The sequence below is a fragment of the Mauremys reevesii genome, linkage group 2 (genome assembly GCF_016161935.1).
Source record: "Mauremys reevesii isolate NIE-2019 linkage group 2, ASM1616193v1, whole genome shotgun sequence".
Taxonomy (NCBI): Eukaryota; Metazoa; Chordata; order Testudines; family Geoemydidae; genus Mauremys; species Mauremys reevesii.
In genome coordinates this window covers 26,071,618-26,098,078 of record NC_052624.1, presented here as the reverse complement: position 1 = coordinate 26,098,078, position 26,461 = coordinate 26,071,618, and the positions used below count along the sequence as shown (strand labels likewise).

General features: G+C 40.2%; 1 long non-coding RNA gene across 1 annotated transcript; it reads left to right on the top strand.

Annotated features, from left to right (window-relative positions):
- Positions 1–616: 616 nt before the first annotated feature.
- Positions 617–10,733, top strand: LOC120397639. The gene is made up of 3 exons (XR_005593904.1): positions 617–641; positions 6,886–6,997; positions 10,704–10,733. It is a non-coding gene; the product is annotated as an uncharacterized LOC120397639 (long non-coding RNA).
- Positions 10,734–26,461: the final 15,728 nt, after the last annotated feature.

The window sequence follows — 26,461 nt, the reverse complement described above, 5'->3', positions numbered from 1 at the left end:
TCCCATTGATAGAAAGATACATGAAAAATTTCAGCAGCTTAGTTATCTTCTCCTGTTTTAGCCTTTGGGTGTAGGACTGTACATTTTTTAGTGAACTATCTCTCTGAGTTTCTTGGATTTTTTACTCCCACTCAATTGTTTAGCATTTTGGCTCTATCCTTTTGCGTGTTGCTCCCCCTCCAATTTTGGCATGTTCTATAGAGTGGATCCCCGTTGAATTTGCACCAAATAGTTCCCAATAAACAAAGACATAAAGCAGCAGCACAGCCTGGAGAGAAGTCTACCATTTAATTGCTTCCTTTGCCAGTCAATTCCAAGTCAATTCTTTCTCTGTAATTTTGCACGAGATTGTTTTTAACTGGAATTACTGGAGCATTCTTAGTGCCATACTGCTCACTGCCTCCAGGGGTGATACCTACTGCAAGACATTGCATTTGTTCTTATACAAATTCTTGTTGTTCAATGGAGAAAGAAATGAAAGTACAACAAGCACTTCATGTCTGTGCAGCAGTGTGACTATTCTTCTCAGGTTAGGAGGTAGCCTTACCTCCAGAGTGACTTTCAGGAAGAACTCTTTTGATGAACAGCATCTCATTGACAAAGAACAGAGCAATAACAATAAAGCTGGTGAGACTATTTATGTAAGTACTCTTTATAGTTGAAGAACTAGAAAAACCTGTAGAGCCTGTGGGATCATTATTCTTAGGCATGACATATAGGTGTGGCTGCAGAAGACTTTCGGTTGTATAGTTTCCATTCTTTTCTTTAGTCTTGTAAATATTTGCAACTGAGATTTGTCACAGATTAATGGCCTGTATGGCAAATAACACGCAATTATAAAATTATAAAAATGAAATTCACATAAGTGATTTCTGATGGAGGGAAAATATATTATCAAAATAGCTAATTATAAAAAGGGAGAAGTCATTAAATGTGTCTGACATATAATTAGCTCTCACATAGGAATCCACCATTTTCATAGTCCCATGAAGCAGACTAAGGCAGAGAAAATTCAGCTTCTCTTACAAGACACTGAAAAATTGGAGTGTCAAAGTTGCTTTAATGTAAATGTTATTAATTGTTTTAAACATAATGTTTTGGTTACACTAACAGAACTATTTAGAAAATATATAATATTTATATTAAAACAATATAGAAGCTTTCTGACGGGTCTGAACTTTCTCAGTTATAATCTGTCTCCTGAGGTTCAGTATTGTGCTTGGTAGTATTGGGAAGTTATTTCATAAAGATGGTATTTCCCACAATGAAAAATAATAGTGTCATATTGTGAACAGAGGAACAGAGGTACTAAAACAATACTAAATATATCATATGGTGAAATACTGCACAGAGGTATGAGCATTCTATACAACTCATTTTCGATTATGTTATAGACTGAGGCAGTAGTAATGCCAAGGGTTAAGGTTGCCTAACACTTTCCATCACAAGCCCCTGTTTTCAGTTGCTTTGGGCGGAAAGTTTCCATTCTGGGTATCTGCTGGAGGCCGAATTTTTATTTTAATGTTTCAGTGAAATTGGTTCAGCCATTTCCAATAATGTGGTTAGGGAAAATAGGTAGTTTCATCAAAGTTAATTACTTTTTACCCAACTGTTACTTCAAGAGCTCTAGAACTCTATGCATTTGATCAGGAATTTATAATCTAGCAGAGAGATAGTCCTGGGATCAGAGAACTTTTGTAGTTATTAGGCTCTACGAATTGTCATTTGTACATGCTCACTTTACTGAGCTTTAGAGTCTAGCTAGTGTGCTTTAAATTCACACCCTAATTTACTCTGCACTAATTCCCTATGCAGATATGCCCTAGTTGCTAAAATCTCTGAAGATTCTATCTGCAATGAACATGTTGCTCCTCCACAGACATCTTTAAATGCCAACTGCCCAGAGCATTATCCCAGCCCCCAATAAGCGCCATACATGGTAGGTGTAGAGATCAGAGCTCAGGACAGCCAGTCTTAATTCCTGCATTTCCTAACTTCTGAGTACTTGGGTTTACAGCTAGACTGGGCAGGAAATGGTTTTCCCATCCCAGGAAAGTTTTTGAGATTTAAAATAAATGTCCCTTCCTGATTCAGGACAAAAAAAAAACTGGACAATTTTTCAAGAATCAACAATCTGAATATAATTTTGGTTTGGGTCAACTGAAACACTTCATGCAGAAACTTTTGAAACTTTTTTTGTTTCAGTTTTGACTTTTAAAAACATTTTAAAACTATAATTAACTTAAATTTTAAAATGAAAATGCCATTTCAAACCAAAATGTTTTGAAAATGTTGAAATGGGACATTTAGACATTTAAAAAACTTTTTCCCCCAATTTTTATTCCACAATTAATCAAAACCAACTGTTAAATATTTCACTGAAAAATTCCAGACTAGCTCTAGCTACAGCCTTAATGTTCTTATAACAAAGCTTTTTGCATGTATTTTTTTTTTCTGAGAGAGATTTAGATAAAAATATGGATATACTCTTAGTAAGGACACAGACTGGGTTTTTTGATCTGTCCTCCATGCAGGGCAGTGCATAAATGTGCCATCCTAACAGAAGCACTGAGAAGCATTGTGTATCTGGGCCAAAGAAGTTGGGTCACCATAGGTATGTCTACATTGCAGTTAAACACCTGTGGGTGGCCCATGTCAGCTGACTCAAGCTCATGGGCTCAGGCCACAGGGCTATAAAGCTGCAGTGTATACGTTTTGGCTTCAGCTGGAGCCCAAGCTCTGGAACCTTGCTAGGGGGAGGTTCCCAGAGCCCAGGCTCCAGCCCAGGCCTGAACATCTACAGTGCAATTTTGCAGCCCCACAGCCCAAGCCTCATGAGCCTGAGTCAGCTGACATGGGCCACCCACAGGTGTTTAATTGCAGTGTAGACATATAGTATGTGATGTCTGAGTCAGACCATCACCATGAGAGCCAGCATATTGTAATCGTTAAAGCACAGGACAGGGAGCTAGGAGACCACTTTTCTGTCACAGGCTATGCTGGATCTGGCTTTGTAACCTTGGGCTTCCCCTCTGTGTTTTGCAATTTTCCCATTTATAAAATCAAATAATAATATCTGTCTCCCTGGGGTGTTGTGAGATTTATTTCATGGCAGTTAGTTAAAGCACTTGGAGGTCCTTGGATGGAATGCACTTTAGAAATGCAAAGAATTATTTTCCATAGAGGAATATGGTGACTTATATCCCTGGTTTCTAATACATTTGTGAACTGGGAGGTGGGAAGGGGATCATGTTCCTGATGCTTGTGTAAATTGGGATCCTGGTATCTTATTGCTTTCCGTGGGAGTCTGAGATGGTCTTAGGACTTTGCCAAGTTCCTGTAACTCATCGCTTTCTGTACTCTGCAAAGTGGAGTTCCCCTGCTCTGGCTGCCAAAGCCTGGATTCTGTTTCACAGCCCCGAGGACGGTGTAAAATGTCACTTACTCACTAGGAGGCTGCTAGGCTAACTGCTGCAAAGAGGATTTCAGATTTGTATTTGGCTTGAATTGGAATTCAGCTGCTAACACACACATGCACGTTTGGCATCGTTCCAGTCTTTAGCAAAGAAAAGGGACATAAGCCACTTACAATTCACTATGCCCGGCATGCTATGTTTCATTCTCCTTTCAGATAGAACGGGTACTATCTGGAGTCAATCTTGCTCAAAAAAGGTATGATAGTATATTACACTATATTTTATTCTGATATGGGGGCTACAATTTGTGTAATGCTGACAAGACTGGCAGTGACTTTGCAAAAATCATCCACATATTGCTAGTTGTGCTTGGAACTGGCAGGTGTAATCCTGTGAAGATAAATATAATCCAGTTACTGGCACTGATTTCTTTAACGTCTTATCAAACTCCCTGTTGTAGCAACAGTCTTATGCTGTTTTTCCATTCTGCTTAACCAGCAGATGACTCAGTCTACAGACCAAGATAATGTAGTACAATTATAGCATTGAGAATGGTTTATGTGTGACTACTCAAAGCCCGTCTCAGCTCTGTTTATTGGCTACTAGCACACTAAGCTAAATTCAAGCTAAAAATTCCTAAAAATACCCCAGGGATGAATCATCCTTTTCAAAAAGGGTTCTGGAGAGTGTTTACCACTGAGATGGTAAGTCACAGGGTACTAGGCAAGCCAATTTCTGTACAGAAAGGGAGGAGAAAAGCTTGAGTCAGCCAAATGCTATGTTACAGCTTCTGCATTCACTGTCCATTAAATGCTTATTATTATAAGGAAGTGCCCTCAGGCTTGGGCACTTAAAGATGGGCAGCTAATGTCAATTTTTCAAAAGTATCTAAATGAATTAGGAACCTAAATTATACTGACTTTCCATTGGATTTAGGTTCCCAAGTCACTTGGTCACTTTTGAAAATGTTACCCCTCAATCCATATTCAGGAACCTAACTAACTGGCCTGATTTTCGAAGAGGATAAGAGCTGCAGATCCTGTTTACTTCAATAACATCTGTGAGCTGAAAATCAAGTCACTTATTTAGGTATCTAACTTTGAATTTAGTTGCCTAACCTTAGGCACTAAAGTTTGAAATATTTGGCCTAAATCCATGACACAACAGATTATTTGAATTTCATATATCAGTTGTAAAATGGACTGAAGTGTTTCTGAAGGAAGGAGACTTCAAATCAAGTATTACCTCTTTCCTTTCAGAACTCAAATGCTAGTACTCTCAACATTAAAAAAATAATAATGGTAAACGGTAAAGACAAATAAAATCTTGATGAATTTAACATTAACTTTTAAATCCATGCCCTAAAATAAACATCTGATAATCTAAGACAGATCTAGATTCCATATGCAGGGCCGGTGCTACCACTAAGGCGAACTAGGCGGTTGCCTAGGGCGCCAAGATTTGGGGGGCGCCAAAAAGCAGTGCCCCCAATTTTTTTTTACAGCATTCCTCCCCGAGTGCGCGGTCGCTGCTCCACTTCTCTGGCCTCCTAGGCTTGTGGCGCCAAACAACGCCGCAAGCCTGGGAGGGGAGGAGAATTAGAGCGGGGGCAGCGTGCTCAGGGAGGAGGCGGGGCAGAGGTGAGCTGGGATGGGGAGGTGCCGCACGGCTCCCCGGGGGGGGAAGGGCGCCTCAGGGCAGGCGGGGGAGCTGCCGTGGGGGGGGCACCTCAGGGTGGAGGGGAGGGAGAGCTGCCGCAGGGCTGGGGGTGGGTGGGGGCACAAGGTGGAAGTTTCGCCTAGGGCTCGAAACGTCCTTGCACCGGCCCTGTCCATATGGGTATGATACTCATCTCTCTCAAGCGTACTTCATTTCAAGGTATGGTGGTCATTTTAGTCCCAATGTTACCTATTTTCCACAGAGATTCGGTGTCCCAGCACATTTGTTGTTGAAAATTATTTTCACCAGAATTAAAGAATTAAGAAATGATAGAAAGAGCTATTCACACTAAAGGAATGGATTTCAAAGCATTTTAAGCTTTCTGAATAAATGAATAATTTATTCTCTGTCCCTCATTCTGTCTCTTTGGCACAGATTGCATCCCACTGTTGACTCTTGATAGTTTGAGAAATATAATGCTACTGATCAGAGAAATGTAAAGGGTCCAGTATAAAATACCTTGCAGGGATCCTGAATCAAGTGGTTGAACATAAAGAAGGTGCCCCAGGGACCATTTCCAGTATTCCTCTTTTAGCGTATCACCTTTCATTTGTGAGGCTGATGTCTGACATCACAACAGTGAGAAAGGAAACTAGATGCCTGCTGTATCAAATTAGAATCAAGAATGTATTTAATATAATTAATTTATGTTTGAAAAATAGCAGCTTGAAAGTCAGGATGCTGCAGGCTGCACAACTACTCGGAGGCCATGTTCTAGCACCATCCGGAGGCTGTGCAACTAAGATTAAACAGCAAGTTTAAAAAGACAGGCTGACCATTTTAATTAGCATATGCAGAATAGCACGAACTGAATCCTTTCACTCTGTGCACCTGCTTTACAAAGCTACATTCTTGACAATCATGCACTGCATCATCAGTCACTTCAGAAAAGACGATACTATTATTTATTTATTCTCTATTTAACAGAATTCAGTAAACCCTTATTTCTGAAAGGAAAAAAAACCTTGCCTTACACAAATCAGTATAATTACTGTTTAATCATAATCTCTTTGCTCTAATAATTTGGCAAACCCCTGTCTCTCCCTCACACACAATCATACTTTAAGAAGCAGGGTGAGGTTTGTCTTGGAACAGTGTTATAAATCTTTAAAAAATAGCCTATTAAAATGCTCACATTAGCTCTCACATCTCCAGTCAGATGGGAAGGTGTTATATAATATATGCCATAGCCCTGTTTGTACAGATGAATCTAGGGAATTGCCTGGTGGAAAGGCTTTTTTTGTGAAGAGTAAATGAGGATATCTTTAGATAATTGTCTGTGTTCGGGGCTCTTGTATATGCCCAAGGAATGTTTGCAATAGTAAAGCCACCTACTTGATTCCTCAAGAATCATAACCATGGGTGCACGAGCAGCACACACGTATACATAGATGTATCTAATGCAATCCCCAGGCTCTCTGCGCCTGCGTTTTGTCGGAGATCCATTTGACATCATTCGAGGAGTGTATTTTGAAAGAGAGACCATAATGTAGCTGCACAAACTGTAATGCAAAATAAATGAGACTCCAGGCAGGCATGTGCTTATGGCTACTGGGAGCTGTTTGTCAAACTACAAGTGTGTCTCAAATATGTCACTGGCTGTAAGGATGTTGCAGGACACCCAAATTGACCCCTGGGAGGCTGAAGACTTATTAAAGAGTCCAAGTAGATTAGGGGACAAGGAGTTGGGAGTAAGAGGCAAGCTGAAAATTTGAAGGTTCTTTACAGAGTTATGTTTTATTTCCTCCAGGAACAGAAAAAGGAGGCCAACAGATTTTGACCCTCACATAGCTTTTGTGCAAGGGAAGATCCAGCTTTTGGAATCAAAGAAACTCACAGTCCAGGGTGGCACCTGATTTTTGGTGAGTCAACAACTTACAGGACAGCCTCAGATTTAATGGAGGACTATATGGACTGTTATTGTCTATGTGCATCCATCATGTATAGAGAAGAAGTGGAAATTAACAAGGTTTATGGAAAGAAGAGCATGAGGTGTTGGATGCCCTGAATCCTAAATCTGACTCTGTCAAGGGCAGAAAAAGCAATTCTGACAGAAAAATACATGGTGGAAACAACACATTTTCCCCACTTTTTGCAAATCTGGCAACACTGATTATACACAGTCTTAACTGACGCCTGACAATAGTTCACACTGCTTCTGATTATATCCTCTTGATCCTTTAAGCTGATGAGTAAAGATAGATGAACCTCTTAATAATTTTGCAAACATCGCTAACTAGCATTTGGATTTGTTGGAATTGCAATACTAGTTCAAGTTCACTATTTGCTGTAATTTAAACCAATGCTCTCCCTTCCCCTTCCCCCCAACAGATATACAATTAAACCAATATATTTTAGGTGACAATAAGCTTGTATTAGGTATTTTAAAAAAATAATTCAATTGTATATTTAGACTGAAACTCAGCAAAGTGCATGCTATGTGCAAAATTACAGGTACGGCGGAGTGCCTTATGTGTATGAATTTCTCAATTGCATGTGCATTTGTCATGCATTACAAAATTAAACTAATTTTAGCAACTGCATGCACAATTAGGCATGCAATTACACACAATTTTTTTGCTGAAAATCTAGCCTATAATGCATTGATTTTTTTCTCTTTCATCTCCGCACATTTTTTTCCACTATCTCAATATTTTTTTCTGTGTTTTGCTCCTCCTTCTACTGCCTCCATTTATCACTCACATTTTTCTCTGCTTCCCCTCTGCTCATTCGTACTGTCTGTCTTCAGCAGAATGCAAATAAGGTAACAGTCAAGTCAATTTTTTACAGATTCAAAATTCAGCACAAGGATGTTCTCCCAACCCTAAATACTCCAATTTGCATTAGGATCTATCACTTCCTCACAGGAGTGCATTAGCACTTTTTGTTTCTTACAGAAGACATCAGTGATTTCTGTGGCTGAAATACTAATGCAGACGTATGCCACGTTCTTTTTGTGCAACAGAATCAAACTGGGTCTAGTCTACTGGTACAATCTAATTCAATGGGACTCTTTCTATCTATTTCAATGGGAGTGAGACTGGGCTAGATATGGAAGGATGATGCACGTGAACAGTTGTTTATCGAGATGAGCATATGCTACTGAAATATCATCACATGCTGGGTGGTTTTATTTTTTTTCACACTCTTTGAGAATTAGAATCACCCTATTGACCTTACAGGACTGGGGATAATTAAACAAACAAACCAACAGGACCTTGTTCTGACAAACTAAGCAAACATGGCAAGCAAATCATCAGGGTAGGATCATACATATGCACTGTTAAGGTGTCATCTTGACAAAGTGTCTTTTTCGCTACAGTCATGTGCTTCACACTCTCAGCAGGTTTTAGAAGTAAAATACATGCATTTCATTGTTAGAATTCAAATGAAAGCTTGAAAAGCCATCTCCTCAGCCTTTTGCAGATTGGTATTAAGCAAAAATGCTGTTAATGCACAAAACCAAAACAGCACAGAAGAAGGTCAGTGTTGCAGATTTAAGAAAATGCTGATGATAACTCATTAAGGATAAAGCTAATGAAGATTTTAAATATTATCCTTGATGCAGCTGGTGCTATACACCTTTTTCAGCAGCTCAGCTTGGAAGTCAGGCACTCGGGTCTTGATTCCTCAAAACATATACGCAAATGCTTAGCGTTAAACATGTGCTTAAGATCATCTCTATTCATTAACACATTTCAGCATGTGATTAAATCCTATTAACTTAAGTGCAATTTAAGTGCTTTGTTGAACAGAGATTGACAGAAATATTTGAAGTCCAGCATGTGCTTTACAGGTTGCTGAATTGAGACTTGAAAGCCTGATCTGACAGCCAATTTTGAGTATTGCCATTATCTTCCTGGAGAGTTGGATCAGACTGTGAATGACTAGCAAGGCTCAACACCCTCTGATTTATAGTCGGGGGTTCAAGGTCAGGTGTGAGGTACAGGAGATGGGTGGTATGGAAAATGTGATATATCATTAGCTAGGCAGATCCTGTATTGTGCATTAAGTCCATTAAAATCAGTGTCCTTCAATTAGATTTGAGTGCTGTGAAAGTGCTCAGACCTACAGTAAATAAAGTGCAATATATGCAAGAGTCAACAAAAAGGAAAAAAATAACCTGCTAGATTATTGCACTGATTTTTCCCTAAGAAACCTGTTCTAAAGATGAAATTCACTTGATAGTGGAGGGCCCATTCAAGGCCCTTTGTGTCATGGAAAAGCCTATAGTACCAGAACAGCTGTGCAGAGCAGCCTATGCATATCTGGAAGATCTTCTATGCCTTGCTAAATGCATTTTCATAGGGAGAGACGTCTGGATCTGTACTTGAGCAGATCAAGTGGACACAAACTCCTGCCAAAGTATATAGCAGGGGTCGGCAACCTTTCAGAAGTGGTGTGCTGAATCTTCATTTATTCACTCTAATTTAAGTTTTCACGTGCCAGTAATACATTTTAACATTTTTAGAAGGTCTCTTCCTCGAAGTCTATAATATATAACCAAACTATTGTTGTATGTAAAGTAAACAAGGTTTTTAAAATGTTTAAGAAGCTTCATTTAAAATGAAATTAAAATGCAGAGCCCCCTGGACCAGTGGCCAGGACCCGGGCAGTGTGAGTGCCACTGAAAATCAGCTCGTGTACTGCCTTAAGCACGTGTGCCATGGGTTACCTACCCCTGGTATATAGGGTGTGATCTTTATTTCAGCCTAGGAACTGGAATAGCAGTCATGGATGGGACAGTAGATGGGGAGGGCTCTCAGTTACTACAGAGAATTCTTTTCTAGGTAGCTGGCTGGTGGGTCTTGCCCACATGCTCAGGGTCTAACTGATCGCCATATTTGGGGCTGGGAAGGAATTTTCCCCTGGGTCATATTGGCAGAAACGCTGGAGGCGGTTTCGCCTTCATTTGCAGTATGGGGCAGAGATCACTTGTAGGTTTAAACTAGTGTAGATGGTGGAATCTGTGTAATTTGAAGTCTTTAAACGATGATTTGAGGACTTCAGTAACTCAGCGAGAGGTCTATTACAGGAGTGGGTGGGTGAGATTCTGTGGCCTGCAATGTGCAGGAGGTCAGACTAGATGATCACAATGGTCCCTTCTGGCCTTAAAGTCTATGAGTCTGAGTCTATGAGTGGTTATGAAGCTGCTCTGTGTCCCACATGCACATGTTGTCTGCATTCACCCTCCACATGGTGATGGGAGAGGCGGGGGGGGGGGGGGACGGACATTTTGCCTCATATCTCAGAACTCCATATGAATAGCCTAGGAAAAGAGAGTGGAAGTAGCCAAATGGTACATGTTTATGTGTTAATGAGTCAGCGCACAAAATGGGGTACAACAAAAAAAGGAAAATGGAGAAGAAAGACTAACTAAGACAGGAGAAAGGAAGGAACCTGATACATTTAGTAGGAAGAAAAATCTGATATGAAATAGATGTGTGATTTGTAATTGTTTAATAGGGAACTTATTCACAGGGGATGTTCAGGTTCAAGAATAAATACCAACCCTTGTTTTGACTGGCAATGCCTTTGGTTATCAATCTTCTTCCCTTTACTTTTTAGCAGCTCGGGATGTCAACCTGCCTATTCCAGTCATACCTCCTACTGTATTCAGATGCAGTTGTATCCAAGGTAAGACAGGCTGCAACGCACTTATTTCTACACACATTGCAATGCACTGGCAGCTCTCTAGTTGCTCTACTGGCAACAGGAGATTGAAACAGTTAACTGCAGTGATGGGAGCATAGTTGCTATTGAATTCATTTAATCTCTTTTTCTCTTTGCAAATTGCCCATGCACTGATGGTGATTTTCTCAAATGTATTTGTTATGCAGAATAATTCCACAGATAATAATAATTCCGCAAATAGTTCTCAGCCTATTGTGGAGCTGGGTGATTCACACAAAATATTTATTCATCAAATTTAGCCTTTTTTTCTCTGCTTGCAAATTGTTTGAACTGCTTATGATTGCTAAAAAAATTGTTCATTGTTTGTTTATCCAAAAAAAGTTGAATGATATTAGTGCAGATATTGTTCGGCGTATACAATACTTTGAATTTTGAAATGGAGCTGTCTGGATAGACCTTTAAGTTACGCAGTGTATTTCCATTTATTGACCAAATCAACACACCTCTGAAAATTAGACTTGAGATTATGAATTTAAATTGTGTTTTATATGAATATTCTGCAATATTAGTTTAAATGTTCAGCCAATATTCTTGCTAGTAAAGTTGTTTCTCATAGATACTTATATTCCCTCCCTTACAATAGTATCTGAGCACCTTCAAACTTTAAAGTGCTATTATCCCATTTTATAGATGGGAATGTGAGGCACAGGGCCAAAGGGCCAAATTTTTAAAGGTGTTTAATGCCTACTGAAACCAATACAAGTTAGGCACCTAAATATCTTCAGAAATATGAACCTGCGTAATTTGTCCATACTCAGAAAGGCAGAAGAAGACCAGGAAATTGATTCTGGGTCTTCAAAATAACTGGCTAGGGCCCCCTAACCACTGCACTGTCCTTCCTATTAACTTGTATATTAGACTGTTTTCAGACAGCCAGTACAAGAAGGGTGTGAACATAGCTGAAGCCTGTTCATTTAAAATTTGAAAGGATATTCATCAAATATGTAATGCAGTCTTCACCAAGCTCTCTTCTTAGTATCAATATTATTTATTTGCATTGCACTAGCCCCTACAGGCTCCAGCCTCATTGTGGTAGGCATTGTACAAATATATAACAAAGAGACAAAGCCTGCTCTGAAAAATGTACACTCTAGGCATGTTCTAGTCAATAGCATGGAAGCAAAGATATTTCCCACTGCTAAACAGAGAGGTAGAGTGGTCCACTGGATCAAACAGTGGATTGGAACCTCAGCTATGCTAGCAGACTTCTTGGTGATGTCGGACAAGCCACTCTACCTTCCTGTGCCTTGCTTTTCCTATCTGTAAATGCAGATAATGTGACTTAAATCCTTTGTAAAATTCTTGGAGATCTGCAGGAGAAAAATAATAAAAACTAGAAAGAAGTTCTGGTAGATATGGCAGCTCCAAAGACAACATCTGTAAAGCATTTTGAAATGTAAAAGTACCATCTGTCCCCATACAAAATTTACCTTCTCTTTTATATAAGCCCTGTAAAAGGAAATCTCATAAAATCCACCAAATGAAACTTTTAAGGCAAGGGAGCTGTGAATAGTGTAGAAGATCAACATCTGCCAAGGCAGAATACATGCAGACAGACACTTACACAACTTTTAAAATCCTACTGATATTCTTCCCTGCACGGAACCTTACACTAATACATTTTTGGAAAGCTTTTTCTAGAATTATTTTAACTTCCTCTTCATTGTATACAACAGATCTGTTGTCTGATTCCTGAAACTCACCCAACAGAACTCTTAGTTATATTGGATTTGAGTTTCTTCCTCATTCCACTGGGCAATTTAAAAAAAAACAACTCACCTGAGATAATAAGATTATATTGAGGAGAATGTTAGTTTGCTCCATTCTCTGTGCATGAAATAATGTCACATTTTTTTATGTGATCATAGCACAATATCACAAACCACTTAGGTGTTTTCACAAACGTGGTTATCCTCTTTGGCCATCAGTGAAAAGTCAGAAACAATTTTCCTGCCATAGGTACAGAGTGAAAGTAGAGTGAAGTGCTCTACCTATTCTTTATTCCATGAGTAGTCTGGGATTACAGATAGCAATAGTGTCTCTTGGATTTTTATATCGTCAGATAAAAGAACACTGCAAATTGTACTCCTAACTGTCCTATGTCACTCCTTGTTCATAAAACAGTTACAATATCCTTCTCTCCTACTCTCTCTGTGTGTTTGTTACATCCACTGGTTGTATCCTATTTTAACACACAGTTTGTCTAGAAGGGCAATTTGCAAAGATGTGATTACATGTATGTTAAATTGATGGAAACTTATGATGTAGACTCAATGAACTAGTGCAAAGCAGGGAAATTTACGCCAGCAACTTACAAGGGTAAATCGCATTAGTGCAAACTGCATCTTACCCAACACATCTCCACTTGGCCCTTGCACCCAATTCGCTACATTGATGCGGCTACATCAGTGTAAAAAATGACAGTAGCGACAGAGCCTGACAGCCGCTACAAGATGATCTGTGTAGAGGCCTGTGCGTTTCAGTGGGGATCCGGACAGGACTAAATGTCCACCCATGTAGATCAGCTTGCAGCACTAGGGCCTTAGAGTGTAATCTCTTCAGGACAAAGTCTGCCTCTAACTTTTTTTGTGTATAGCATCCAGCACAGTGAGGCCCCTGTGTGCTATTTGATTACAAGTAATAGTGAGATTATCGTTTTTAACTTCTGCAGTAATTTCCACTAAAGAATTTCAATGCACATTTGAAATATCAACAAATTTAGCCTCAACCCCCCCTGTGAGGTAGCTAAACATTATTACCTACTTTATGGATGGGGGAGCTGATGCAGAGAGAAGATAAATGACTTGCCTAAGGTGATACAGAATTCTGTGGTAGAGCCAGGATGAGAACCCAGATTGTCTAGTGCCTCACTTTGTGGCTTTGCTTTAGCCACAGAGCGACCCTTTCACCAGAAGAGCACCTTACAGCAGCAGTTGTCTGAATTTTATTTTTAACAGCATTACCCACACATCCAGCAGATATTCTGAACGTATACGGACCACATTCATCCCTCGTGTAACTTCATTGACGTTACACCTGGGATGAATTCTCTCATACATGTGTTTTGGCCTCTAGTGAGTTTGAATGTTTATGAAAAAAGTAATGTACTGTGTTTCTTCCCTGTCCCTGTGAATAACAGTTTCCATCATTACTCTCCTTAAATAGCCAGAAGGTACATGTGTACCTTTCTCTCCTATCCTACTGAGTCATAGCCAAAACCTCACCTTTCTAAAATTCAAGCAGTGGATCTCAAACTAGTTTAAACAGCATTTTCTCAATTACAACAGGCAGCTGAACAGCATATTTATGGCATCCTTCATTGCTTAAAAGGGTGGTTCTGAATTAATCCTTGCTCTTCTTTGTCTATAGCAGTGGGTATTCATGTAGCCTATGAAATAGACAACTATGGACTAGTCTTTAAATAGCACACTGGGTGGGGTTGAATTGTTTAAAATCAAAAGCATAACCCAGTGATGCTGTCCCGAGCTGCTCTTCCCTTCTCCCCTAGCAATTACTACCTTATATAGACACCATAAAGAGATGCCACTACAGGAGACTATGCAGATCTTCATAATATGATAGTCCCTTCTCTTCGATGCTCCTCACATGGAGACAGCAGCGATCCCCACCTCTCTCCTTTCTTATGTGATCAGAAGAGAAATAGCTAAGAATGATGACATCCGTATGATCACAATTATGGTTCTAAGATAGTATCCCATTGAGATGAAGAGAGGCAGTTTGCACCTTCCAGGGTATTGTTTGAAGCTTCTTGCAAAGGAGGGTGGACTCTGCTGCAGCGACTGACAGTTGGTTCACTCTTGGAAGATTATCCTGGCAAACAGTAAGGGCTAAAGTCTTCATTTGTTTTATAAAAAAGAGCATCCTCAAAAGAAAAGGTACTGCATGCTATGAGTCAGTCTGATCTGACCCCTGATGGTATGGCTGTATGCAGGCATGGATGTTTTGCTGTCAGTCAGCACACAGATGTTCTTTAGGAAATATCTTTAGCTCATATGACTATCAACTACAGAGCATGAGACCGAAAGTTAGGGACTCTTGAATTCTAGTCCCAGTTCAGCACTGGGACCCACTCTATGGCCTGGGACGAGTTACTGAGAGTCAGATTCTGCCTGAGCCATATGCACGTATACTGTAGGGTATGTCTACACTGCAGTTAAAAACCTGCGGCTGGCTGATGCCAGCTGACTTAGGCTCTCAGGACTCAGGCTAAGGGGCTGTTTAGGCTGGACCCCGAGCTCTAGGACTCTGTGACTGGGAGGGTCCCAGAGCTCGGGCTGCAGCCCAAGCCCGAATGTCTCCACTGCAGTTAAACAGCCCTGCAGCTTGAGCCCCACAAGCCCGAGTCAGCTGGTACAGGCCAGCACTGCAGAGGGTATGTAACCGCAGTGTAGACACCCCCGTATCTTAGCTAAGGAGACTGCAGACAGCTGTCCTCTCTTTCCCTTCTCAGAGGGTGGTGCACCTGGGCGCGGATCCGTACTCATTATTATGCTTCAGTGGCAACAACTAGCCTTCAATATGTCTTTGTATCAATATCACCTTCAGAAAAATGGGATAACAATAATTACAAGTTTAGCTAATGCTTATATAGAGCTATAAACAGTAACTGTGAAATATGATTAGACAGAGACATGCAATACAAGGCTATTACTTGAACATAGGTACACAGAACATTATCTGAGATTGTACTGTATGATGCACTAGAAAACACACAGTAAGAAACAGTTCTGTTTGGTAGGGGATGGATTCTTTTACCTACTATTGCTCTTTATTAACTAGGAACCGATAGGACATTAGCCTTGCACACATATGGGAATGAACCAAAAGGACCAAGTAGTGGTTGGACCAATTTAGCCTAAGGAAGTCTTTCATCTACAGCTTCTTATTGCTGTTTTCACATTTTTTGGCCTGTTCTTTAGTTTGCCACAATTCTATATTGTGCACATGGCTTTTTGTGTATTTCTTCATTCCTCTTTTTTCCCCCCTAGCTTAAATCCCTGGAATATACCAGTGTGTGTGTTTTATAATGAGTAGAATACCAGTGTTACAGGCAGCAGAGGGGAATCTTTGTTATATCCCTAGGTAGATTGTTGACATGGACTATTTCCAATAATCACACATTGTCCATTTGCTTGAAAGGATATATTATTTATACCCTAGTAATCTGCCAGGATATGCTGTTGGACACTGAAAAGATTCTATTTTTATTAAGTTTATTAAGAAAAGTTTATTACTTCTAAGGTATTTTGCATAGTATTTTATTTCAACCTGGAAATGTTACTCTTTCTGTCCAGCTGATGTGGCTGTGTAAAAGAAGCCACTGCAGGCACACTTAACAACATCATGCAAAGAAAAGCAAACTAGATTTTTCACTACTTACTGGGAATATTCAAGCAAAGTACAAATAATCCTGTTAGCAGTTGTTAGCGTGGACTTCAGAATTATTGCCTGGAATACGGACATCAGTCCATAACTCCCATTTGAATAAATATATCTAGACTGAGGCAAGAAAAGGGAAAACGGGAATCACTGGAGAACAGTAACAATACTTCAGTGTTTTTGTACTCACTAATTAGTTCAGGCCCACAATTCTCCCCTTTTCCCTGTGGTGAAGAGAATAATTAAGAATGCATGTCCTCCTGAGAGACTGCCTCTTACCATTCATTGAACTGCGATAACTGTGGTCAGCTGACGAAAGAATGCTAGGTTGCCGATCAATATAAGAGAGGGGTGGCTGGCTTAACATTCTAACCGGCTGACGGTGAGGGACAAGCTGATGATGAAGGTGTTTATAGGCTGCTACTTGGTATTGCCTATCACAAACTTTCAAAACTCACCATTCAGGCCCTAAAAAACTAGATTAGCTTAAGAATTGTAAGATTTAAAAATAAATGAATAAATATTGGTTCATTTAATTCACTTTCTGGTTTCTGAGCCTTGAGGTTGCCTTTGCCTCCCATTTTTAAGCTCTTCTCCTCAGTCATAACAGTTAGAAACTTACTTTCTATTTTCTTTTGCACATGCAAGCTGAGATTCTCGTGAAGTCTCTTGATTCCAGCTGCTAGTACTTTAACAATAACATCAACTACCACGAGACGCATGATAAAACCCCAAGAGTTAGTAACCCTGAGGAGGGATGAGCTGATTGTATGATATCTTGGCTTTGTGATTTTAAATAACTGTCTGGGTGCTCATAACATATGGATGGGTGCTTTTTGTTTCTCTAAATCAACAGCAAATAAATGACTATACCACATTATTACTATGGCTGCATGAAAAACGAGAACATTTCTTGCTCTGAAAAAGTGTATTGGATTTCTTGCACTGTTTTCTGTCGAATCTTCTCCACATTTACCAACCATCTCTGATTATTATACCTATTTTACAAGTGAGGCATAGAGAGTTTAGTTATTCCACTGCAAAGTTAAATGTCAGACTGCAAGTGAGTGTTAGAGCCAATAATAGAAGCTAGAAATTCTGAGCTCCAGTACTCAGTTGTTATAACTCACTGCTCCTGTAAGTTGCTGTGTATTCATTAAGTTTACTTCTATTGTCATCTGGGGCAAAGCCTGACCTGGCATCAGTAGATTCTTGTAATGTAACCTGTATAGGTTGCCTATACAAGAGAAAGAGAGCAAGCATAACACTGACAAACCCTGGTCATTGATAGCTGGGGTCAAACCTGGGACCTCTAGAGCTTAATGCAGAAGCCTTTGGGGCCTGAGCTATTAGCCACAGCTGCAGAAAGTGCCTCAATCTGAGGCTGGTCTGGCTGCCACTAGAGAGGGACAGAGTGCCACACCCAGCAGGCATGTGTTACACATGGCTATGGTGAGGCTGGTCTGCATTCCTTATATGGTGCACAGCTCAACTGCATGGTAGCTCCTTTCATGGCCATAAATAGTGAGGCATGTTGGGCAGGGCAAAGGTGGGACGATCCATCATTCTTCTGATCTTTCTCATATTATGGCATGGGCACTACTCCAGCGAGCAGTTGGAGGAGTAGCTGTAGAGCTGTAAGTAGTTGTAGCTGCACTGTTGTTGTGTCATAGCCAAAAGTTAGGACTTACAATTCCTCTTCCCCCTGCAAAGATTACCCCATGCTCAGCCCTACTGCTTGAGCTGGGTCCTGGGAAGAGGAATTTGACTTTACTGTTTGAATTAAAATAATTTGCTTACAAAGTCTACATATGGGTCTGCTTGTCTATTGTGTGTGTCCACCTGTCCCCCACCAGCCCTCAGCATTTTTGTCCTTTATACCAGGGCAAAGTAGGTAAATATCACTAGACAAGGTGTATTGCAACAGAGAACCAGGCCCAAAGTGTCTATCCAAACTAAGGCTGGCCAGAAAACACCATTTTGCAAAGCAATTCAAGGTTTTCACATTTGCTTTTGTTCTGCATTGTAACAAAAATGACATCTTTAAAAAAAAAGTGAAAAAAAATGTGAGGGAGGCACTTTCCCCATACCAGGCAGTAGGCTGGTGGTTAGGGGTTTCATCAGGGGTGTGGGAGACCCAGGTTTGAGTGTGTGTTATACCTGACTTGGACCAAGGACTTGAACCTCTGTCTACCACATCCCCTGTTAATACCCTCCCACTGAGCAGTTGGCTACCCTAGCCAACCCAGCCTGGTTTTGATAAAAAACTCTACCCTGTACCTAAGAAACCTTCCTGATGAAAATGTCATTGAAACGGCTACATTTCTATAAGACGCTTTGCTTTGATGAATCCATATTTTCTGATAATCAAATGTTTTGTTGAAAAATTCCCAACTAGCTCTAATCCAAACATCATAAAACACAAAGAAACACTAAGTATATTGCTATTACTGTGGCAGGGCTTATTGCTTTTTAAGAGTAACTTTTAAATTCTGTTTCCTTGTTTGAAAACTCAAGCAATGTTGCTCAATTGGCAAAACATAACTGAATTAATCTATGTGTCTATGGCTAATGCTACGGTGGAAATCCTCCCTTTCAGACAATCATTTGAAATTTTTAAAGAATTATTTAATGTTGACAAATTGAGTTTCCTCTGAATCTGGCATTGCTTTTATGAATCTGACTGAGGCATTCCCCAGGTCTCTGATAGTTATATCAGAAATTATAATATATCTCCTATATAGCGTCTGGTATAACCTTTTAGTGTTTATTCTTTTGATCGGCTGCTGTTCACTGTACGGAGAAATTGGCAGGGAGAGATTTCTTTAGGGCAGAATAAAAAGGTGTTTAATTAACACAAAAGCAATACAGAGTTTATACTTCTATTTCTTTCAAAATGGGAGAGATCATAAAAGTGAGCTTTATAGGACTTCGGATTGCAGCCTGGATTGAAAATCATCAGTGTTTTCAAGTAGCTCACCCATTTATGTGTTGAATGCCATTTATTAATATACATTTATTTCTCATGAAAGATGAATAACTATAGAAGCTGAAGGAATCCTTTTAGCTACAAATAGATACAGTACAGGCAATAGCAATGCAGTTTTATGGTAATCCACATTAACCCACTGTCTGTCTTTCTCACCTTGTCGTAGCTGGACCATGTAAGAAATTTTTGAGTGTGCTACCACCTTAAGCTAAGAGAGCTTGCTCTTTAGTTCATGTAGCAAAGACTCATTAGTTCTAGATCTGAAAGTAGTGGGTTCAATCCTTACAGATATTCCAGCCACAGAGTTGTGACACATTTGCAAATTTAAGGTGCTAAGAAAAAATAATGGGACACAAAAAACGTTCATGGCTTAGCTAGTAGTACTAGGATTCAAACAATGTGGTGTCAATTCCTGACTCTGCCACTGCTTGGCTGGATGACCCTTGGTAAGTCACTTCACCTCTCTGTGCCTCAGTTGCCCCTCAATAAAAAGGGGAATAACTGTACTTACCCCTTCTGTAAAGCACTTAGATTTATGAATAAAATTGCTATATAAGAGCTAGGTAGATGATCATCATCATTTTATTAGTTTCATAGCCATAAATGAGTTTGAATTGCTGCATTCATACCAACTTAAAGATACTTTACTTATATCATTCATGTTTAATTTTAAACATATAGTCATCTTTATGTACTCAAATTTCCCAGCACAAGCCTCATCCTTTGAAGTGCATTCACCTCCTTCAACATAGGGGACATCTTCAATTTGGACTGAAATCAGCCCCAGCTAAGTGCTTGGCACCTCAGGTGAGTTTCAGCACCTGGCAAAAGAGGGATCAAGGGTACCAAAATATGCGTTGGCTTCCAGACACTTCTGTATTCAGACCCATCACATACCAGGTTCTGAAAAAGCTGAGCTAGTTAGATCACAGATAGGACAAGAAACCAGCTCACATTTCACCTTGCAGTTCACAAAAAAATGGGCAAGACAGATTGATTATGGGCTTGGTTATTTGAATTGATGCTTTAAAAAAAAACAATCAAGGTATAATTAACTGTATTACCTATGGGACTTTACATTGTATAAACTCTAATAAATTATTTTAGAACATCTCACACTCAGCAAGAAAAGAGTAATAGTAGTTATTGCAGGGAAGAGTTAAATATATACGCACACGCATACTGTCCCTTCTGAGTTTAATTGTTAATATTGCTGTCTACCCAGACTGGGAACTGTATTGCTCCTATTGCTGTAATTTACTAGCTTATTTCAGATCAGTTGAATCAGTGAGCAATGAAATGACAAGTTTCAAAATATGGGTCCTAAATTTGTAATATGCTATGTCATGTTTACAGTTCTCGTAGCAAATGTCTATGGAAATCTCAAATTACAATGACTTTATGGCATTTACCAGATGAGATTTTCTACTGAGCCCCATGAAAATCTCCAGGGAAACACCACTCTCTTACACAAGTTAATAGTTTAACTATTCAGCTAGCTCATCAGCTGCTGTAAATTGGTATAGCACCACTGAAATCAGTAGAACTACATCAGCTTACACCAGCTGAAGATCTGGCCCTGGGTTTGACTTTCTCTAAATTTGAACAGCTTTCATGGTGTTTGTCATAAATGGCAGAGCAACATCAACTCTTTCCAGATATACTATAATTTGTGATATACTGTAATTTACAAATGAGTCAGAAGTGGGTCATACAAAAAACATATCAAGCTCAAAATAGAAAAAACTAGTGAATTCCAAGTATTCTTAATATAAAAGGAAGGAGCATAGTTAAACACAAGACTTCTGCTGTATTAATAGGCAATACCAGAGGCTCTCTGATCCACAGTGGAACATTTTCTGAACTTTAGCGGAAGGAATAACTGACCCCTTCCGGATAAATTAAGAACCTCCTTTTCTCCAGATCCACACCAGTTTTTAGAAATGAGCTCAAACCAAACCTTGGTTAAGCTTCTAAAATGTTCTGATGCACCTTTTCTTTTTGTTATATTTTTTTCATATCTTTCCCATCTTGGTTTCTAGCTGGAAGCAGTACCACAAACACCACACAAAAAAGTTATGTTAATGTTTAATCAGTATTGCCGATCCCTGGTGTTCAAATGTCACAAGTCAGGCCCTCCAAATCACGAGAGTGGCTTTAAAATAATGAAATTTTGAAAAATAATAAATTTTATTTGTCCTTTGGGTTTTCAGATTTTAGGACTCATAATCTGAAGCTTTATTTGCACAACCATGAGGCTAGAAGCTTACATTTTTTTAAAATGAAAACTGAGTTGCTCACATAATATGATACCAAGATTTGAGGCTTTAAGAAAAACACAAAAATATTGTGTAACGCTGTAAAATATACTACAGCAATAACCTACAATATTGAGGATTACAAATGTATGATGTAGAGTAGTGGACCATTCCTGTAAAATGCTACAGTATATTTTTAATATGAGAGGAAGTGAAAGAACAAGTGGTCAAGTCCTCACTCCATTGAAATCAATCCTTTGGATTTCTGCAGGATCACAATGTAACCCCAGAGATTCGCAGTTTGGGATTCACTGCTTCATCACTATTTTCAATGTCCAAAACTACTTTTGATTCTAACCCTGCAATAAATTCAATGTAGATGTAAGTGCTATCCCTTCAAGGCTCTTTGAAGCCTTACATAATAATCTTACAACACCAGGTGTGTCCTTTATCTACAGGCAAAACTTTAAAAAAAATTTTTTAAAGACACTGTTTTAGAACCTGGTTGTGCGCCAAAATATATTTGGATTCTTCACTGCAAGAAGTGACTGAATGGCACACAAATAAAATGTCTTCTTGGGATAGTTTGTTGCTGAAACAAGACCCATTTTTAATATACCTAACTACAGTGAGATCAGTTTAAAATATTTCCCCCCACTAATGCTAACTAAATCTCCTCTCTCTCTCTCTCACACACACACACACACACACACACACACACACACACACACACACACACACACACACACACACACACACACACACACACACACACACACCCCAGAAGAGCTGACATATAAGAAGCGTCATCAACCAACTAGTTTGATTGACAAAAAAACAAAACTGGTTTGTTGTTTTTTTTTTTTTTTTAGTATATTTTTCTTTGTGTGAACTTTATATTCTTGAGGGAAATTGCCACATTTTGTGCTTAGTGTGGAAGCAAAACAAAGCTCTTGGCATAGCAGCCTGCAGTTATAGTCTCTTTCCTTCTTCCTTGTTTAGTGTGATGTCATCATTTTGGCACTTGGAAACGTATTGTTTCAATAAGACTCCCATAAATGGCCTTTCTGTGCTCCTGATTTAAATGTTAAGAAATGGATGGGAATTGCTTTCTGTAGTGTCTCCCACTTTCCTTTCAGTTAAACACCACTTGGTAGTAAATATCCACAGGATGCATTGTTATTCATGGTACATCCTGTCTACCACCTAAGCACTAATTTTTGTTTTCTGAAATTATACAAACTCTGAATTAGAACAGCGTTTACAAAATAAACCTCTCTTCTTCCCTTCCCTTCCCTCGCCCCCATCCCTCACAAACTTAACAAATGTTGGCTCTGATATTTGGACATTTCAATCCTAGGAGAACAAAGACAGCTTGTTTCTTTACTTCAGAAGTAGAGGCATAATGATGGCATGCTTCCAAAGTGGTGTACTCTGTTTGGAGTAATTGTATTTACTACACACTGTACATGTTACTGAAATGCTGCTCCTTTTCTTTGCTTTTGTTTAGTGTAAGCAATTGTTCCCTTTCAGTTTGCAAACAGGGTAAGCCTGTATCCGAGAGGAAGGATGATCTTCTGGTGAAAGAACTGGCCTGGTTGTCAGGAGACATGGCTTCAAATTGTAGCTTGGCAAAAAAACTTCCTATATGGCCTTTGGTGAATTTCTTAATCTTCCTGTGCATCAGTTTCCCACCTCAAAGTGGGAACAATACTTCTCCCATAGTTTGTGTGTCTTCTCTTTTTAAACTGGACTCTCCCTTACTGTGTGTGTGTGTTCAGCATCTAGCACAGTGGTTCTCAACCTGTGGCCCAATCTGCCCACAACTGCGGCCTGTGTGACATCCTCAGGGCCATACAGGTAGTATTGGATGTAGCCACAATGGTAAATAGGTTGAGAACCACGGGTCTAGCACAACACAACCCTGATCTTTGTTGACGACTCTAAGGGCCATTATAATAAATAAATAGGGTGACCAGATAGCAAGTGTGAAAAACTGGGACACTTTTTTTTGTGGGGGGGAGGGCAAGGCCGGTGCAACCATTTAGGCGACCTAGGCGGTCACCTAGGGCGCAGGCATTTGGGGGGCACCATTTTCTTCAGCAGCGACCACGGCGGCCGGATCTTAGGCCGCCCCAGTTGCCGCCAGCATTTAGGCGGAGGGAGCTGGGCGGGGGAGTGCGGGGAGGGCCGCCTGCAGCAAGTGGGGGGGGCAGCACGCAGGGGAACTCCCTGCCCCAGCTCACCCTTGCCCTGCCTCCTCCCCGAGCACGCCGTGGCTGCTTCACTTCTCCCGCCTTCCAGGCTTGCGGCGCCTAAGCTGATTGGCGCCGCAAGCCTGGGAGGTGGGAGAAGTGAAGCGGCCACGGCATGCTCGGGGAGGAGGCAGGGCAGGGGTGAGCTGCTTCACTTCTCCTGCCTCCCAGGCTTGTGGAGCCAATCAGCTTAGGTGCCTCAAGCCTGGGAGGCAGGAGAAGTGAAGCAGCGATAGCGTGCTCGGGGTGCTCGTGCTCGTGCGTGGAGCAGGGGTGAGCTGGGGCTGGGGGGTGCCTCAGGGCGGAGGGTATGGGGGGGAGCTGCCACAAGAGGGCACCTCAGGGCGGAGAGGGGGAGCTGCCACGGGGTGGGAGGGGGGCCCCACAGGGCAGGGGCACGGAGGCGGGGGCGGAAGTTTTGCCTAGGGCGCGAAACATCCTTGCACCGGCCCTGAGGGAAGGTATAGTTGCCTACGTAAGTCAAAGTTCCTAATATCGGAATGATCCTGATAATATCAGAATATCTGGTCACCTTATAATAAACCCTGAAATCCAAATAGCCCTGAACTTCGGAGAAGTTCAGATCCAGATCTGGAACTGCACTTTATGAAGAGCCTTCCTCTCTTACAAAGTGAATTCTGGCTCACAGTGAAGTCAATGCCAAAACCACCTCGCTTTGGGGGAGTTTGGATCTGGACCTTTGGGGCTGAGGCCCACCTATCTTTTTTTCAAAATGAAAATTGTTGGTATTGTTATGTTGTTCAGTGAGGGCGTTTAGAGAATCTATGTATTGTGAACTTATATCATCTATATTTGTTAGAACATGATGGGCCAGATAGCTGGCAAAAAGCAGCATTGCTCTAATTAACACCATCTGAATCACAACTGTGTGCCTTTAAATAAAAGGGGAGCTTCAGATATTGTTAGAAGCAGGACTGTTGTGGGTTATTTTTACTTAGTCAACCAAGAGAAAATATCACCACCCCAAATAAAAAGAGTTTTAACAAGTTCTGAGTAGGTACTTCAGGGCCGTGAAAAAAATCTGTTTCTTCTCAGTGAGCATCTGGAACCCCCAGTGGAGTTCTGGCTCATTCCCACACACTTTCCTTCCAGTAATAACACTGGAAAGTGGCAGTTTCCCATCAACTCTGCAGAGCATAACCGTAACCTCAGGAAGGAGTGAATAAACATCAGTGCCAAGCGGCAGCTCCAGAGAAGGGTGAAACTTCACGTGTTTAGTTCATGAGGAGAATGGAATGTTGACCAAGTTCATCTAAATGATACAAAGAAAGGAGGGGGAGAAATACCCTGGAGTTCATTAAAATAGTTTTTTTCTCTTTGTGGGGACTTGACAGCCACTTTCTTTTCCGTGACAGCAAACCCCACTAATGACAAAATTGCCAAATAATGCCTCAGAAATCATTATTAAGAGTGAATTATTAAGAATTATCATAATTAGCCAGCCAAGGGATATACATTTTAGTCACACTTTTCATTATGAATGGTAGATAAGGCTATAATTTGTGTTTTATCAGAGAGATTTTTGTGTGACTGCACACAATGCTAATTTATTATTAAAAAGCCTATTTATTGGTTTGATAGTGATGTAATAAGTTGATATCCATTACATTGTTAAAATCCAGCTAACATGATTAAATATTATTATTCAATTAATAACTTCACAAAGAGAGAGATACCAGTGTCTGCAACAGTATGTCTATTAGCAGATACAGTTCCAATAGGCATTTTTGAAAGAATGCCAAATTAATTCATCTGAGCTTCCAAGTCAAAAAAGTAATAATTAAGACAATGGAAAGAGAGAGAGGGAGAGAGAGAGGAAGAGAGAGAGTTAGCTGATATGATAGAGAAAGTTATATATAGTATGGAAAATAAGTTACAAGGATTTGAAAACATCTGGAATACATTTCTGGAATGTCTCTGAAAAAACAAACCACAGGAGAAAAGTCAGACTGAGAATTACTCATTTCTTTTCTTTCTTTCCTTTTCATATAAAAGGATGGGAAAGGAGTTTCATGCTAATGTACAATTTTTCTTCAGTATATATATAATAAATTAATGCCTAATTTTTAGCATTTCAGTAGCTCCATTTAAGTCAGTAAGACTACACTCATGATTAAAACCTATTGAATCAGTGAAAAGACCCCCATTGTTTTCAGCAGGCTTTGGATTAGTCCCTGAGTGCCTTGCTGAATCAAGGCCATTTTTCTTGAAAAAAGATTCAGAGAAAAATTTTCAAAAGTGACACATTCACAAAGTCACCTAACTAGTAGGTGCCTTAGCTGCCCATCAGAACTCTCAGCCACAAGCCAGGCGCCACATACAATGCTTGGAGAGACCTCAGGGCCTAAGGAAAGGATTAATGGAAGCCAGGTAGGGAGCCAGTCTTTATTCCCCTTAGGTTAGTACAATCATTTAGGAGACACAGATTTAAGTCACTGCTCCAAAGCAGGCAGAGAGGGAATTTGAGCCTGCATTGCCCACATACCCTAGTGAGTGCCCCTAGCCATTGGGCTGTCAGGATACAAGGAGAGGCATCCCCCTGCCTAGTTTGAGAATCTTTCTTCAGGGTTGCTAGGCTTTTGAAAAGTCTGCTAGTTCAGGGTGATATCAGGATTCTGGTAGCTTCGCAAATACTGACCAGCGGAGTCCTAGGCGACAGGTGCACAGTGGTTTTGCAAATCTGAGTGGTGCCTAAATGGGATGTAGGCT